This window comes from Aplysia californica, unplaced genomic scaffold (assembly GCF_000002075.1).
Source record: "Aplysia californica isolate F4 #8 unplaced genomic scaffold, AplCal3.0 scaffold00368, whole genome shotgun sequence".
Lineage (NCBI taxonomy): Eukaryota > Metazoa > Mollusca > Gastropoda > Aplysiida > Aplysiidae > Aplysia > Aplysia californica.
Window position 1 is genome coordinate 214,791 of NW_004797638.1, and position 15,909 is coordinate 230,699.

At 39.1% G+C, this 15,909-nt stretch overlaps 1 long non-coding RNA gene across 1 annotated transcript in view; it reads left to right on the forward strand.

Moving 5' to 3' along the window:
• LOC118478105 overlaps positions 1–15,761 on the forward strand; it is a 17,632-nt gene extending 1,871 nt beyond the window's left edge. Inside the window, exons 2-3 of the long non-coding RNA XR_004858811.1 lie at positions 3,019–3,477; positions 5,523–15,761. This is a non-coding gene — a long non-coding RNA (uncharacterized LOC118478105). The remainder of the gene's footprint in view (positions 1–3,018; positions 3,478–5,522) is intronic.
• Positions 15,762–15,909: the final 148 nt, after the last annotated feature.

Consider the following 15,909-nt stretch of genomic DNA (forward strand, 5'->3'; position numbering starts at 1 on the left):
ACAGCCCCAAAACCATGCTGGTCACACCTGCCCAACGTCAGCGAGAGTTTAAGGACCTGACACACGTGTCGGGGGACAAACTGTTTTTGTACACCATGCAACCTCCATGCAGTTATATAAATTTTTAAAAAATTTTTTTGGTAGACATTCACTTTTAACTTTTGATTTCAATTTAACAAAACTCATATATTGGTTACTTTTGATTGCAATGAGCATAGCAACAGTGTATTCCAATAGTTCCGTGACATTGTTAAAATACACGTCTTGCAACTTTTCTTGCAACTTTTGCTTATTTTTCTTGCAACTTTTGCTATTTCAAATGCAACTTTCTCTGAGGACAGGTATTAGAGATACGCGCATCCGGGCGAAGTGCCATCTCTCTAGAAGTGCTGGCCAGCTAGGTTCCTGATTATTGAAAGCTAGGAATCGACTCCGAACCCAATTATTTACCTGGTTGGGTCCAAGCATCTTCAGAATTTTTAATAACCTTGATTTTGGAACACTACGAAGCATCAAATTTTATTTTTCAAACATGAATTCTAAAAGAAAGAAGAAGATTATAATGATTAAATAACTGGTAACTGTTGGATTAAGTAAAAGGGAGTCGGAACTTTTCTTCCGTAGCTTTAATCGTGGGAATCGGTTCCCGAATCGGTCCTTCGCCCAGCTCTACTTTCTAGTAGGAACTCGGAGCATTATTTTCCGAAATGCCAGTGCTGGATCTTGTTAGTTGACTCGCCCCAAGTTGTGTTGGATCTAAGCCCGCTATCAGAATTCTCCCATTATAACTTGATTCTGTTACAGTTGCAAATACAAATAATCTATAATATTAATTTAATATTCGTAGTTCTGCTGTTACTTTCAAAGCAAGCCTCGTCCAAGGTCTAGATCTAGTAACCGCGAATTCACATCAAACGCTCGGACGAGCAAGTCGTTCTTACCCTTCTAACTGGGCTGACTTACTAACACTCAGCTGCTGTCGTTGCTTTGGTCTGTACCTAGGCTTTTCTCAGACTGAGAAGGCCTAGGTCTGTGTGCATACTATGAGGGAAGAGATTTGTTTGTACATTTGGTTGATCAGCTGTTGTCATTAGCCAAGAACAACTCTCGCTCGTCCGAGTGTTTGAGTGCCCAGTGGGCATTTTGGGATTGGGTAGGGTTGGTTTGCTAGCCACATTGAGGGCGCAAAGCGGCTATCGTGGCACAAATTAATCGCGCCCGACTCGTTGCCTCAAAAAGAAACATGTTTGTTTTCTGGCGACGAGTCGGGCAATCGATCCGACCCCACCCGCAATGGGCACCTGGTATTCCAAGTTCGTCAGTAAAATTTTCAATCGCCGCGTGTGTTGGGGACCGTCCGCCTGTTGATGGGGTCAGCTTAAGTTCATGTTCATGCTCACCGGTTGAAGTGTCTTTCGGGAATTATTGGGAATTATTGGGGGGGGGGGGGAGGGTTAGAATCTTAGACTAGGAGTTCTTGACGTGATGCTTCAGGGTTAGAAAAAAAATAATGATAAATAAAACACACACACACACACACACACACACACACACACACACACACACACACACACACACACACACACACACACACATACACACACACACACACACACACACAAACAAACACACACAAAGAGCTAATTTATGGACACCCCTGAAAAATTTGTAAGTCAGTCTGGCAGTCACCTCGGTCAATTTGATTCTGAGATTTCATAGAGTGACAGGTTTGCCTTTTTGCCAATATCATGGCTCTTCTGTTGTTTACAAAGGACAAGACTCTCTTGAACAGTACATGGTCTTATAATTTCATTTGACTGGACTAGCGTCGATCCTGTGAAGCACAGGTTTTTTAATTTACCTGACAACTTTAAAAAAAGGCTGACTTTTTTAACTCCACTGCACTCGAGTTCGGGCGTAAATCGACGATACGGGAATGATTCAATTATCTTTTCAGGCTTAGCCCCTTGAGATGCTATTGAAAGTTTTCAGGCAAAATGGTTTGGACCAACTTACCCTTGGAACTGACCCACGCTTTTGTTTTTTCCAAACATCACACATGCATCTGAGCTCTCCACCTACACCTACATCAACCGCTGGGTGGGTAGAGCCTACAAATTTGCTCCTGGTGGGATCACATCGAACTTTGAACTCTTCCCTGACCATTATGCATAGCAGCAGTTCTTGTCTCTACTCCTGAATTTGTTAAATAGACTGGATTTTAATTGGTGGGGTCAAAACGTAATGGTGCGTAACGACAAAGGCGGGGGGAACTCAATCAGAGACAAAAAGCAGTAAATTTTGGACAGGTAACCGTAAAGGCAAGGTCTAATTGCATCTCGTCTTTATACCGTTATAATGCTTCCCTGTGTTTTCCTTTAATTTTATGTTTTGCTGATTTGCGAGCGCGAAAGGACAATTGAGTATATAAATTAAATGACTGATTGTAAAATCATTCCCATGCCAAATTCTCCAAATCTGAATAAGACTTTGTTGTTGTTATCGATTCAGAAATAAAAATTGAAAATGAGAATATGGCCTCCTCTGTCAGTTTCTAATAAAACAAAGAAACATCCTCAGGTGCTTTGTTTTGAGTCTTAAGTTCACTACCCTGTGTGACGTTTGTTTGTATTCAGTGACAGTGACAGCGGCTCGGGGGGTGCAATCAAACTAATTTTCAATGTTTGATTGTATTAAGTTGCTTGATAGTTGAGTCTCATATGTGTGTGCTGAAGATGTGTAAAATTTAAAATGCCCTATTTCAAGTGCTGTCACCTTTTTCCTCTATAGGTTTTTATAAGAGGCACACATCAATGAAAAGCCCAAGCAGCTTGACCGACTTAACCTTATTTTTTTTCCATATTGTTTGCTCTTTGTTTTAGTAGCAAACATATATTTCAATGAGTAGTGTTGTATATTAAAATTCTGTATGCAAACTGCCCCATCTTTAGGGAAATGCTTGTACATCATGTACAGCACTTAAATTATTAACATTCTGGTTTTTTTTTACTCATACAGGGATTCATCAGGACAGAGTGTCAGGCCAGTGATTCAGTATGGAGCATGTCCATTGTAAATCACACTTCTAATGACAACAGATGCGGAAATGCCCAGTGGGAAAGTCATGATACGGACGCCTCTAACCAGCATCTGACTTGTTTCCAATTTTCAGTTGGTTCTCACGCTCATATCAATTCACTGCATGAGCAGGGAGACTGTGCCATGCAACTGCAACCCTCTATGACTGTATCTCAGACAGGTGTACCTCACACTGGTCTGCACTTTTTGCCTCAGCAAGGAGGGATCCAAGCTCCTGTTCATCTCCTTTCCAATCAGCCTTTAGCCTCTCCACATTTTGCAGCAGAAACTCATAGTCAAGGAATTTGCAATCCTATTGAAGACAAGTTCCCTGTGAATAGCTACCCTGTATCAAGTGTGAATGACAGACCTTGTCCAGAATGTGCGGCTGGAAAATCGGTAAGAATTTTTATTTTACCAAAAAGTTACCATACCCTTACAGGTTTAGTCTTTCCACAAAACCAATAAGACATGCCAAGCCAAGAGGTTTTGTGCCTGACTCTCATACCTTTAGTTTGTGATCTGTATGGACATTGATTACTTACTCTCTCCCTGTACCATCAGGTACATTATAAGGCGGAGAGCATTCGAAGCCAAGCTTGCCTATTCCTGGCGACGTTCTCCAATTTCGGCATGTCCAGATCCTGGGTGATTGCCTCATTCCTTATTGTGCCTCTATAGCTTCCAATTAGTCTTCTTCGTTTTCTTTTTCCTGTTGGTCTCCAATATCATGTCTGATAGGGCAGTCATATCTTCGGCATTCTAAGAACATGTCCAAGATATCTGGATCTTACCCTTTTTATAGTAATGTTGATCTTTAATTTCAGCCTTTCCAACAATTCATTATAATTTGTATCAACAAGTTCATTCCATTTCACTTGTAAAATAGGCTACTTCGTAAACATTTTGTTTGGAAGCTTTTTTATTTTCGTCGAATTGTTTTGCTTGTTTTCCTTATAAATCTCTCTACCATACAGGTAGGCTATACGTCAATATGGCCAAAATATTGCTTTTAATACTTTTATATATTTTTAATTTTGTTTTCCGTGAAATGATCTTTAACTTATATGGTTTCTAATTTCACAAAAATAACCCATGCATTTTTAAGTCTTTGGTGAACATCGTCAAGGCAGTCTGCAGTTATGCAGCCACAGTACTTGAATTTACTAATTTCTTCGAGGGGTTTTCCATAAGAGTGATGAGTGTAGTTTCAGATCATAGTCGTGGTGCTTCTGTTTTAGATGTATTTATTATGAGACCAACTTTTTCCTCAGCTTTTGCTTTTTCGTTTGTTATTTATTGCATTTCATGTACTGTGGTGTTTAAAAGGCTGATGTCATTCGCAAAATCTAAATCTCCTAAATATATATATGTGCCATTTGTCCATCCAATGCCTGTTTCAATGTCCTTTCTCTGTCTCATTATGAAATCGATCACAATTCCAAAATGTTGAGGCGATGATATACAGTCTTGTTTAACTCCCAGTATTTTTACTTTAAATGATGCAGAAGAGTTCTCCTTCAACTAGGACACACAGCAGTTTGCTGTGGTATATTTATTATATGTTATATTGAACTTATACAATTTATTATTTTTGTTTTGGGATGCCATAAATTGCAAGAATTTTCCTCAGGGCCTTCCTGACATTGTTGGTTGATAATTTTGTATTCTTTTCTTAGTCTTTGTACCACTAGTCAAGGGGAAGATAAGATAAAGTATTTTTAAGTTGTCTTATTTATAGAATGAAAAGCCAAAAGGTCTTTTTTGCATGTTACAGACACCTTGACAGCTGCAAGTCGCAGTGTAGGCCTTATTGTTACTGCATGGCAACATTTTTATCACTAGTCCCTCTACCTGAAAGAGGAGGTACTGGTTGGTGACAATAAAATGGAAAATTGCACTGAAGCGAAATGAAGATGACATTTGGCTCACTGGATCGCACAATGTTTTTGTGAGTTAGAAAGATTGACCTACTTTATTGTAGTAGTAGTAGTAGTATAGGGTTTTACGGCGCTCGCAAATTTATTGAATAGAGAAAAGAAAATTGGTGGCATCTTGGTACGATACACACTTTCACTGTCTCTGACCTAACTGGGGAATGCAAACAAGAATTGCGATTTGCAATGATAGTAGTGATAGTATCTCAGGCTTTACTCCACTTCTATTTCCTCATTTGACCTCCGTGACCTGACATGTTATTTTAACCTTACCATAGAAAAATCAAACAGTGCTGTGAACTGTTTTGAATACAGCCAACTTGTGTTTCATGTGTTCATATTATGACCTTACTTATGTAGTTGTGATCGTTGTAAAACTTTTACTAAACTAAACTAAACAACATTTGACCTAACTTTCTCAATGTGCCAATGTGACTTTCATAAAATGTATTCCTCCAATTTCACTGTATAGAGTTTCAAGTTGTTTTTGTTTCCCTGTTTTCTCAGGGCCACATCAGGCACATTGGAAGATGGAGACTAATGGACTCCTGAGGTCGCTGTAAGGATGTTGCGTGACTACAGTGAGCTGCTAACCAAGAAAGAATGATCTCAGATAAGATCTGAAAGCACTTGCCAGTGATGTTTAGCTTCCAGATTATCAGGATAGATATAGTAGATTTTGAGATGTGTTTTTATTATACTGTATTTGAGGCTCAGTTACTTTTTTGTTATCAGTGGAGACCAATATGTGTGCTTTGTTGTTCAATATAAATTAGGTGGTAGCAGAGAAAATGATCTCAGATAAGATATGAATACACTTGCCAGTGATTCTCAGCTTCCAGCTCATTGGGATAGATTTAGTAGATTTTGAGAGGTAGGCGGTTGGCAGGTGCTCTGGTGTAGTTTGCTCCTTCTTCCCTTTTTCGAACATCTATCTTCCGCATGCATGGAGCCAAGGAGATTTGCTACTGTTAACTCTTTTTATTGAAGCAAAGACACAAAATCACTCAAAGGATTTCTAAAATTATGCAACAGTTTTGTCGAAAACATATTCAAATTATGTGGAATGTTACTGGACATACAGCGGAAAAAATTTCTAATCTGCAATACATAAATGTATCTTGTGCTTTAGTATAAAAGTTAGAAGAGTTCATACCTTACAGTGAGTACACAAGAAGTTGTGCAATTCCTTTAATTCCTTTCCCTTTTGCGTTCAGATGTTGTTTTAAAACAATAGGTTTACCAGGAGGGGATTTTTTTTAATGGTTAGTCAGACACAACACTCTTCAGGAATCAGTGTGTGGGTTTTTATTCTTTTCCTCTTGACAACTGACAAAGTAATGTTTTCAGCATTTGTACGTTTGGGAAAGGGTAGGAGATCCACTGGACATGAGCAGGAGTTCCCAGGTTATTTTGGTCCAGAATGAAAATTATAACTATAGTTTCGGTTAGGATGAACTGAGGTTTCGTTGTAGATCTCAAATTTTTCGAGGTATCTGATATTATGGAGCTTAAATGCATGTGATGAAGTCACATAAGTCGACAGAACGACTCTGGTATGCCCAATGGACTAGGTTCTAGTCAATTCATATGTCTCAGCTAGCTTTTTTTGACAATATTTTGATATCTCAAATGCACAAATTTTGTTTTCTGAATACATGTTTAGATTATTTTGTATCACAACTTTTTTTTACAACGATAATCATTATCATGATGTATGCTGTACTTTCATATTTTGTGAGTTTTATTAATGTATTGACAATTTTTAAAATTTTATACAGTACACACTTTCTTGAGCAGTTCACAGATTTTTAGAACAATAATGGCACAAAACCATGAAACATAATATTGTTTTGAAGTCTGGCACAATAACTGTGTTTGATGAAATATTTTAAAATCTACTTTTGGTGTGAAGAAAGACTACATTTTAAAAAGGTTTTGAGACATACTACTTAATGTTTTCATTGTTGTTTGTGTGTGAAGACCACGAGGAAAATCCTGATAAATCACAAAGTTACTTCTGAGTAATTTGAATTTTAAAATAAAAAACTGCAATTTATTATTTAGTGTTGTATGGTATTGTAGATCTGTTTAGTGGTATCTCTAACTTCCTACTGGTATCTAGATCTAGATATTGGCTGTCTCTATTGGGTATGGCGTCGGTAGTCTAGTGGTTAGGCTACTGGACCCGTATTCGTAATATTGTGGATTTGCGAGGGAGACACTCTGCTTTTGGGTGTTACAGGGCCACACTGCAGATTTGGTCAGCTTCGACAGTTTGAGCACATTCTCATTCTCATGTTTGTATAGCTCACTGATGTCACTCCAGCTTGCAAAACGAGTTTCTCCAGTTGAAGTGCTGACCAAAGGAAAGGACAGAGTCTTTGTTGGTTCTGTTTTCCAGTTTTTCCTGATATTCTTTAGTATGTGTGTGGGATCATACAACAAGAACACAGGTTGTGACGGATTGGAGGGTGATGGAACGATCCATGGGGATTGGGAGTTGAAAGGTGTGAGTATCTTGAAGAATGCTTGGTTCACTCTGTTGTTGTCGTTTATCACAGAAATAACTTTGCCTCCACATTCCTCAAGCATTGGTGATGACGCTGCTGACAACTTCTAAGAGAAAGTCACTTTTGAGAGTTGCGACGGGGACCAGCTTAGTGAGGAGATTATTGCCCGTAGAAGACACTTTACCATGACTGCTAGGACTGTTGTTACCTTGTATGTCTTGTCATCCTCTGCGAAGCCATAGAGTTAATCGCTCCAGTACTGGTTGGAAGCCTTTACATACATCTCATCTGCAAGGATGATACATGCTTTGCTCCTGTCTAGCTGAGATTGAAATATGTTGTAGAAAAGTGTGAGGTCATTGGTGTTCTTTGATTTCTGTGTGATTTGTCCAAGAGTTGAAATGGATGGGAGTTTCGAGGGACAGTGCAGTTTTGAGTTTTGTATACCAAAATAATTCTCCTTGAAATAGGCAACAACACTGGGAGAGGACACGTCTTTGATTTTCTCCTTCGCCTCATTATACACATCCTCTGTCTCGCAGACTTTCTGCTGCTGGAAAAAAGTCAGTGTATAATTCATCACGTGGGTTGACACCTTCCTCTTAGAAAGTGCTCTTTTCACAAGCCATTGAGGCATGAAAAGAGCACAATCTCATTGAAACATATGGCATCACAGAACATTTGCCACCAGCTCCGCCATGTTCTTGTCGTCAAACATTGTTGTTGTTCTTGTGCTGTCAAAACATCTGCAAAAGGAAGACAGACACAGGGACAAAATATCACTTGTTTCAGAAGAAACAAATGCATGCAACACAGGAATGCGTTGCCTATTCCCATCGATCGACAGAACATTGAATAGGGCATAGTCACACAAATTACATTTGTAGGTGGCATCCATTACAAGTATTTCTGGAAACTGGTCCTTTGTCTTTATCATGTCCTTTGTTATAAATGCAAGATATTGGAAAATTCCATTCTCTTGGGGTCCCGATTGAACCTTCCGACATTCTTCCTCAATCTCATCAATCACTTTTTCAACCCTCTCGGGCTCAGTTTCTTCTGTGGTCTTGTCCAGCTTCTTGCGAAGGTTGTGGATGTCCTTTGGGATACTGCTTCACCTTGATGTACGATGATACATCCTTTGCACTGATGGATGGCATGCCGAGGATGTCTTGCAGTGCCTCATTGGGGTCAGGTTGCCTTTTTTCAGGATATAACTCTGAGAACTGAAATAGAAAAAAAAAAGTAGAAATTTAAAAAGTGAAACTTTTTTGGCAAAATTGAATCAATTGATATGTCAAATCACGCAAGTAGAATTTACAACTTGCTCAATGGACAATTTGTTCCTCCTTGATCAAGTTGGATCTGGATAAGGAGGAACAAACATCAACTTCTTGAGGCTTAAATTGCACCCGGTTTCCTGACAAATGTGAGGCAACCAGGGATTTTCAGTCTCAAGTTGACCTTTGAACCTTTTTGATATATATTGATATTCTAAAACTACCTCCATTTCTGAACAACCTGGTCTTTACAGAATTAAAAAAGGACAATTAAAAGCTGAGATATGGGCATTTAAAGACAACCACCTGAGCAGATCAACTTTTGAGAGAATCGCGTTCAAAGTTGGAGCAACAAAATTTCAAGAGATTTTGCACCGAAAACAACCCAGAAACATAATACCACTGCCCTACATACCTTAATTGGTTACTGTTGGGTATTTTCAAGTTAGAATGAAGTGAGAAAATGTTGTTTTTATTTAATTTTTTTCTGTCAAGCCCTGCAGTGGGTGACTGAAGTGGAAAAATTGAACGCGGCGATTTCACAAAACTGCACACATGTGCTGTCCACTGATTTTTACCTTACCGGTATTCTGTTTTCTTGAGAGCTTTCGTTTCAAGAAAAGCTTTGCAAAGAAATAAACTATTATTGAATTTGAAAAGCAGTCAGTATATTTGAAGTTAAAAGACAAATAATTTGATAACAGAATAATAAACATACCCAGTACAGCAAAAAATAAAAGCAGAGGGTTTTTTTTTCCCAGGAAAAGCATAGTGTAAGGCCTTGAAAGAATTGGCAGTAAAGTAGTAGAGAAATTAAAGAGAAAACTATCTGACTCACAATAATTTAAAGCAGCATAGCATCCATCCAATTTATTTCTCGTGAGGTTCCTTGTCTATTGTCTGGCAACAGCATTGCCCCCAATTCTAGGCCTCTTTGCAAGCTGCACAACAGGCTGGTCGGGGTCTGGGCAAACGTTGTCTTTAAAAGAATCCTCAACAAAAGGTCTAATCTCCTTGAAAAGATAGTCCTGTCTTTTTCTGTCAAGTCCCTGTGGCTGTAAGATAGGGGGGAGGAGGGTGGGGTCAATCTCGGTGTCACATTTCAAAAGGTGCTGCAACACTGGCTCAGAGCAGGCGAGAGGTTTGAGTGCCACGGTACCAGATGTGTCGCTGATTGTCATATGCTGGAAAGACTTGATGTTTTTTACCTTTTTGAAATGCTTATCCAGAAATGAGTCCCATTTATATGAAACGACGTTCACATTGTCCGGTCTGGTTCCGACGATCTGGGCTGTGTTTACTACCGACGATTCCTCCTCAACTTTAGCAAGGCACTGCAGGCTGTTCACTTTCGTTCTGCGATACAGGCACTTTACAAGTCCAAAACGGCCATCAGGGCTGAACTTCGTGTGGCCGGTAATCAAAAAGGAAATTATAACAGAGTCATGACGGCTAGTCAGCACACGCCACATGAGATATTGCATCATAGCCGAGTTTTTGTTTTGGCCTGAGCAGTTGTCTGCATGCAGATGGAGGTGCTTCTCCCCCAAACCGTAGAACTCAAAAAAATGATGGAGGAGGGAGATGACACAATTTGCCCCTTTTCCAACACACACAGATTCATCAATCAGGTAGTTTACCTGCTGCGGAACTGCTTCGCAACAAATTCCGAATGGGCCGCATTTCCGTGGTGTCTTAAAATAAATGGGTCCACGCTGGAGGGGGTCTGAAGGAAAATGCACCTGCTGTGCAAAGTCAAAGCTGTAGTGCATAGTCATGTCATGCGAACATGCTTGGTTTTTACCCAGAGTCCTTTTTTCTCCGTGAAGTGCTTCTTTCGACTTGCCCACAATGCTGTTCAGATAAGAGCGCTCGGCTGTGACATTGGTCAAGTGCTGTTCCATGGACCTCAGGGCATCAGACTTTAGCTCCTCTGACAGGTTTCTGGACCTTGCAACCTGAGCAGCTCCTTCCTGACAAGTCCAGCAAAGATCTGTAGCAGGCCGCATGGTGCTGATGAATGGCACGATTTTTTTCCAGACGTCCCGAAACTGAGTAAGGCTTGCAACCCGCTGATCAGGTGCTGAAGAGGCGACATACTTATCGGACACCATCTTCTTGCTGCAGTTTGTTGGTAAAAGTCTGAGGTTGCTGTTCCAGTGTTTTGGGGTGCGGCCAGGTAGTGAAATGGCATGCGTCCCAGCATAGTTGGTGATAAACAACACTACTCGCTCTACATCCCTGTAGGCCAGTGTGTTTGGAGGCAACCTCTTGGTGTTCTTGTGAACGCGTGGTGTAATGCCAGAAGACTTATAATGCTTCAAAAGCGCTGTGAGTTTATCCTGTGATATTCCATGAATATACTTGAACATTTCACGACAGATTGGGTGACCACGATGAAAAAAATGCGTGTGAGTAAGTTTTTGTTCGGTCTGTTCTCGCCTCCTTGCACACTTTGTAGTACTGGAAAGGTGCATCCCACACTCAATCTTTCCCAACACCACCATGTCTAACTCCTGGTCAGTCAGTGCGATGAACTGACTCCTCACCTCGTCCAACTCCTCTTCTGCATATCTTGTCCGGCACGGTTTTCCGTTGAAAAGGCTGCATTTGCAAGCAAGCTGCGCTGACTTCTTTCGTGAAGTGAGCTCTGTCTCATTTGTTGGTCTAGTTCCAGTTCCTGGGAGAAAGCTCGACAGGTTTTCAATGGGAGTGAAGGTCACAGGCTCCTCGTCTTTATCATCTGATGAAGAGAACAGGAAAGGGTGCTCTAAGTAATCACAAAGGCAAAAGGTAGTCGCAACATTCTGGAACACTATGCCAACAAGCCAAGTGCCATTACAAATAGACAAGCAGTTATCATGTTGATGTATCGACTAAAGGTAAAAATTGTTATGAATTGCTCATGGATCTACACAACACTTTCCTCATAAGGTTCAAAGCGCTTTACAATCTATTATGATGTATTGAGTTGAGGTATGTTTTAGAAAAGGTGGATTTTCTTCGCTTCGTCCTGAAATTGAATTTTGGGCTAGTGCTTAAGACTAAACTTGGATCGCACCACTAAATTTTAATTTCATTGCTATTCTTGTGTCTCATCTATAAACTCAAGATGTTAATGTTATACAATTTCCAATAAACTAGATCTAGATCTATGAAAAGTAAAAGTAGCATTCAACTGTTTAGGCTAGCAGAATTACAACACAGTCGAAACACACCTTTTGTCTCAATTACGAAAAACCAAAACTGATGTCCTCGTTAATTAAAACGTAGGAGGAACTTTCGTAACAAGCGACCACTCCGATAGACACGGGGAAAAAGGGATCAATTAAGATAAATAATCCCTTATCGTAACTTTACCTAACCCTATCCCTAACCTTGAACCTAGAACACTAATCCTACGTAAACCTGACCCTCTCCTTTCATTAAAAGTTACTTATAATCAGAGTGGTCACTCATTACACAGAGGTCCTCTCAAAATTTTAATCTTACAATCATTTAATGCAGTAGATCTAGTCATTATTATTAATTAGACCTAGATTTACGCACTTCAAAATGAATTTACCTGTATCAGAAGAGGGGTGTTGTCCTGCAGTGGCAGCAGATTCAGCAGACCTGTCTAGATTTTGGAGGTTGTTCTCAGGGTCTGAGTCACTGTCACTGTGTTCCACATCGCTTTCAGGGGACAAGTACTCGTTAATATGTTCAAGTAGCGCCTGCTTATCGTCTGCATTGCTACTACAGAAATTATATCTGTTCAGCTGTTGTGGTATACCAGTAACACTGTTTGTTGTCAATCCAGTTTGTAGATCTAAGCCCGCGTTTCGACCTGACTCCATCTTATAGAGTTCGGAATGAGTGAAAAATGAACGCATTCAGCGTGGTCACAGAAAACTTTTTAAAACACTTGGTTTCGAGGACAATAACAGCACTCAATATGTCCAATGGTTAAATTGATTAAAAAAAGCAGCTCGCTGTGCAAAATATGTCTGACAATTGTTCTCCCAGTCGCTAGAATCGTCAAAGAATTACACACTGATTTGTATTTGCCTCTGAAACAGAACCAACGCCATTGATAGGATCTACACTCTTCTGTGTTGTGTGTATTCATGAGCACTTCCTGCAGTTAAAATCTACAAGGAATTACCTTTCCAACGATACCAAATACTCGATATTTATTGCAAGGAATGCTTGAACAAAATTATGTTCATTGTGGTCTATCGGCAGAAGGAAATTAGCGTACATTTCGAGAAAACTGTCCTCAAATTCCTATGAAGTGGGTTCAGTAAAACAAGAAAAGAACACATTTATATCTCGTTTTAGCAGTTTTTTTATTTCACCAGAACATAGAAAAATGGACAAAGAACACAATGAAAGCAAAAACTCAATTTCCATAAAATATCGATATTTTGACTTTAGAAGCCGATATCTCGAAAGCGGTCAGCGCGACTTGCGACTGAAAATCCCTGGCGGCCTCACAAATACCTTCTTCTGGCCCAACAATGTGATTAGAATGGTTGAGAATGCAGGTTAGAAACACAACACAAAGTTTGCAGATACCCTCTTTGTAGTCAGCAGCTAGCCGAATCTTTGCTTTACATCCTCATTTAAAGCTCCTGTCTGAAAAAAATAGAAATGAAATATAGAGAAGCTGACTGAAAAACTGCCATTTTGAATGTGAGTGATTACTTGCAGCGTCTTCTGATCTTGCCACAGGCCTTCTATTGTATTCTGTCACAAAGTAGTCTCGAAGGGACTTCACTTTGTTCTTTGGAAAGAAAAAAGTAACAGGCAAGGTATTATTTATGATACAATAATGCTTGCATACAATGTTATTGTCGATGATAAAAGTTCACATAAACTAAGTCATAAATGATTGTCCTATTCCAGCTAGTCAAATATACCTTCACAATTCAAATGCTACTTTCAGAGACTCAGCTTTTATGATAAACGTCTTTTTTCAGATTTCTTGCATTAGGTATGTCTTTTAAATTCCTTGCCTTCAACTTCCTAGTGGGTGCCTCCATTGTAGCACACATGTAGGCCTTCAAATGAATGTTGCATCCACGAAAAAAAGAACAGCCTTGTAGGTCAATGTAGAAAGTGCCCACAAAGTGGAAAGGCATATTTTTTGTCATGTCACTTTCTTCCATTGATTTTTAAATCTGTATATATTCATGCACAAAAGTTTTAAAATTGTATGTTTCTTCCACTGACCCTTGGATTTATCTTGTTTTTTCCATTGTGCTGGTATTTTTTCCAAGACAGTAGTTATCTATTTCTTTCATTGATTTGATTCAGAAAGTAGGCAAAAAAAATAGTCACTTCAGGTTCATATAAGGGCAAAAACTCAGAAAGTGAGAATTTGGGATATATCTGGTTTCCTCCAGTGGTCTTTGTGTGTATTGAATAAATTTTGCAAAAGTTTTTTGTTTCAATGAAAGCTAAAGTATGAGTACGTCTTCCCCAGTCTGGCTTCTTAACAGGTACCACTTGTTTTGTTTTTTGGGAGGTGGGGGGGTTGTTGTTGTTGAAAGAACCCTGTTTTGTATACTTGTATTGCTAGAGTTTACCTATGTTGTCTACTTTAAGCAAAATTTAATGCACACATTTGACTGCCAGTCAGGACCAACTGGGGCTGAAACTGATACCACGTCCCAGCAGAAAGACGGAAATACCCAATTGAAATTATCCCCACAGGGATCTTCTGCATGCGACAGCAAAACACTACCACTATACCACTACCACCTCAGACACTGGTATACATTTTTTATACTCTTGTTTAATTAGTTTCACATACTGCAGTGTTATGAAATGTTTTGCATATACTCTTTGGGTATGGAAAGATTTCTCTGCATGCATATATCGAGTTTACATAATGATGATGCAACGGTCACCAAGTTTGAGAGGCAAGCTATAAGTGAAAAGTTGGCTTGCTTTTTATGGAATGTTCAATGTTAGTACATGTAGGCTACATGTATACATTTGTAACATTGTGCTATAGTATAGTTTGCCCATTGAAATTTGTTTTTGATTTCTACTATTGACTTTCATCCCAATTTTCAATGCCTTGCCAGCCTGATGTCCCACATAGTGTATCATTTCATTTTTCTTGACAACTTTTTGACATTTCTGAGCCATGTAGCTGGGGGGAGGTCCAGGTTTAGTAGAGCTTCTAAATGACTACCGTGGTATTTGTGGACAAGCCTTTGAGTTTTATTACGACAGACCTGATTTGAAAAGAACAATAGAAATGTAAGAAACATGAAATGGATACCTAAGTCTCTGTTTCTGTTGTTGTTGCAAAAAATGGGTGTGCAGTTTGATGTCCTTTACAAATAATACCATTTTCCTTTGTATTGTATGCAGCAGTTCTAGTGTTCTTGTATGCAGCAGTTCTAGTGTTCTTAGTATGATGATGAGCTATTTAGTGTGAGTCGTGTTTGATCTCTATTTTTCACAGCTGATGCTGATAAATTCGTTGTGCAAGTTTTTCATACTGTGCTTGTTCCTACACATTATTTCTTCTGGTTTATATCATTAAAGAGTTTGTTTGTGGTGCAAATGGACATGTTGAATTGTTCATAATTTCTCAGAGTTGACTTCCAAAGGGGGAACTGGGTGGCAGTCAAGCATTCATAGACAATAATGCTGCATTTTTTCAAAGTGTAGGTAAATGAGATGAGGATACAAACATCATTCTTGGGATGATGAGGAAAAATTTTAACTTCGTGTAACAATTATTATGTGTTATTGTGAAGCACAATAATAAATCAATGTCATCATGAGTTGCAAAATGTTATTGAAGTGGTTCAGGGTAAACCTAAGCTGACATAGTAGCCTTCTTGCTTGTGTATCGAGTTATTATTATGCCATGTCTTTGTTACTTTGTTGCAGCGTTATTTTTTGTGATCCAATCAATTTTTCAATAAAAACATTTTACTTTTAATTTATTTGGTTGTTGTGTTGGAATTATTAAGAGTCCGTGACTTATTAAAAGAAATCATACATGTGTATATTGTAGTTCAATAATGCTCTAGTTTTTTTTTGTTTTTTTTTACTAGAGCTATGTTTGAGGAGGAAAGAACATATATGACTTTT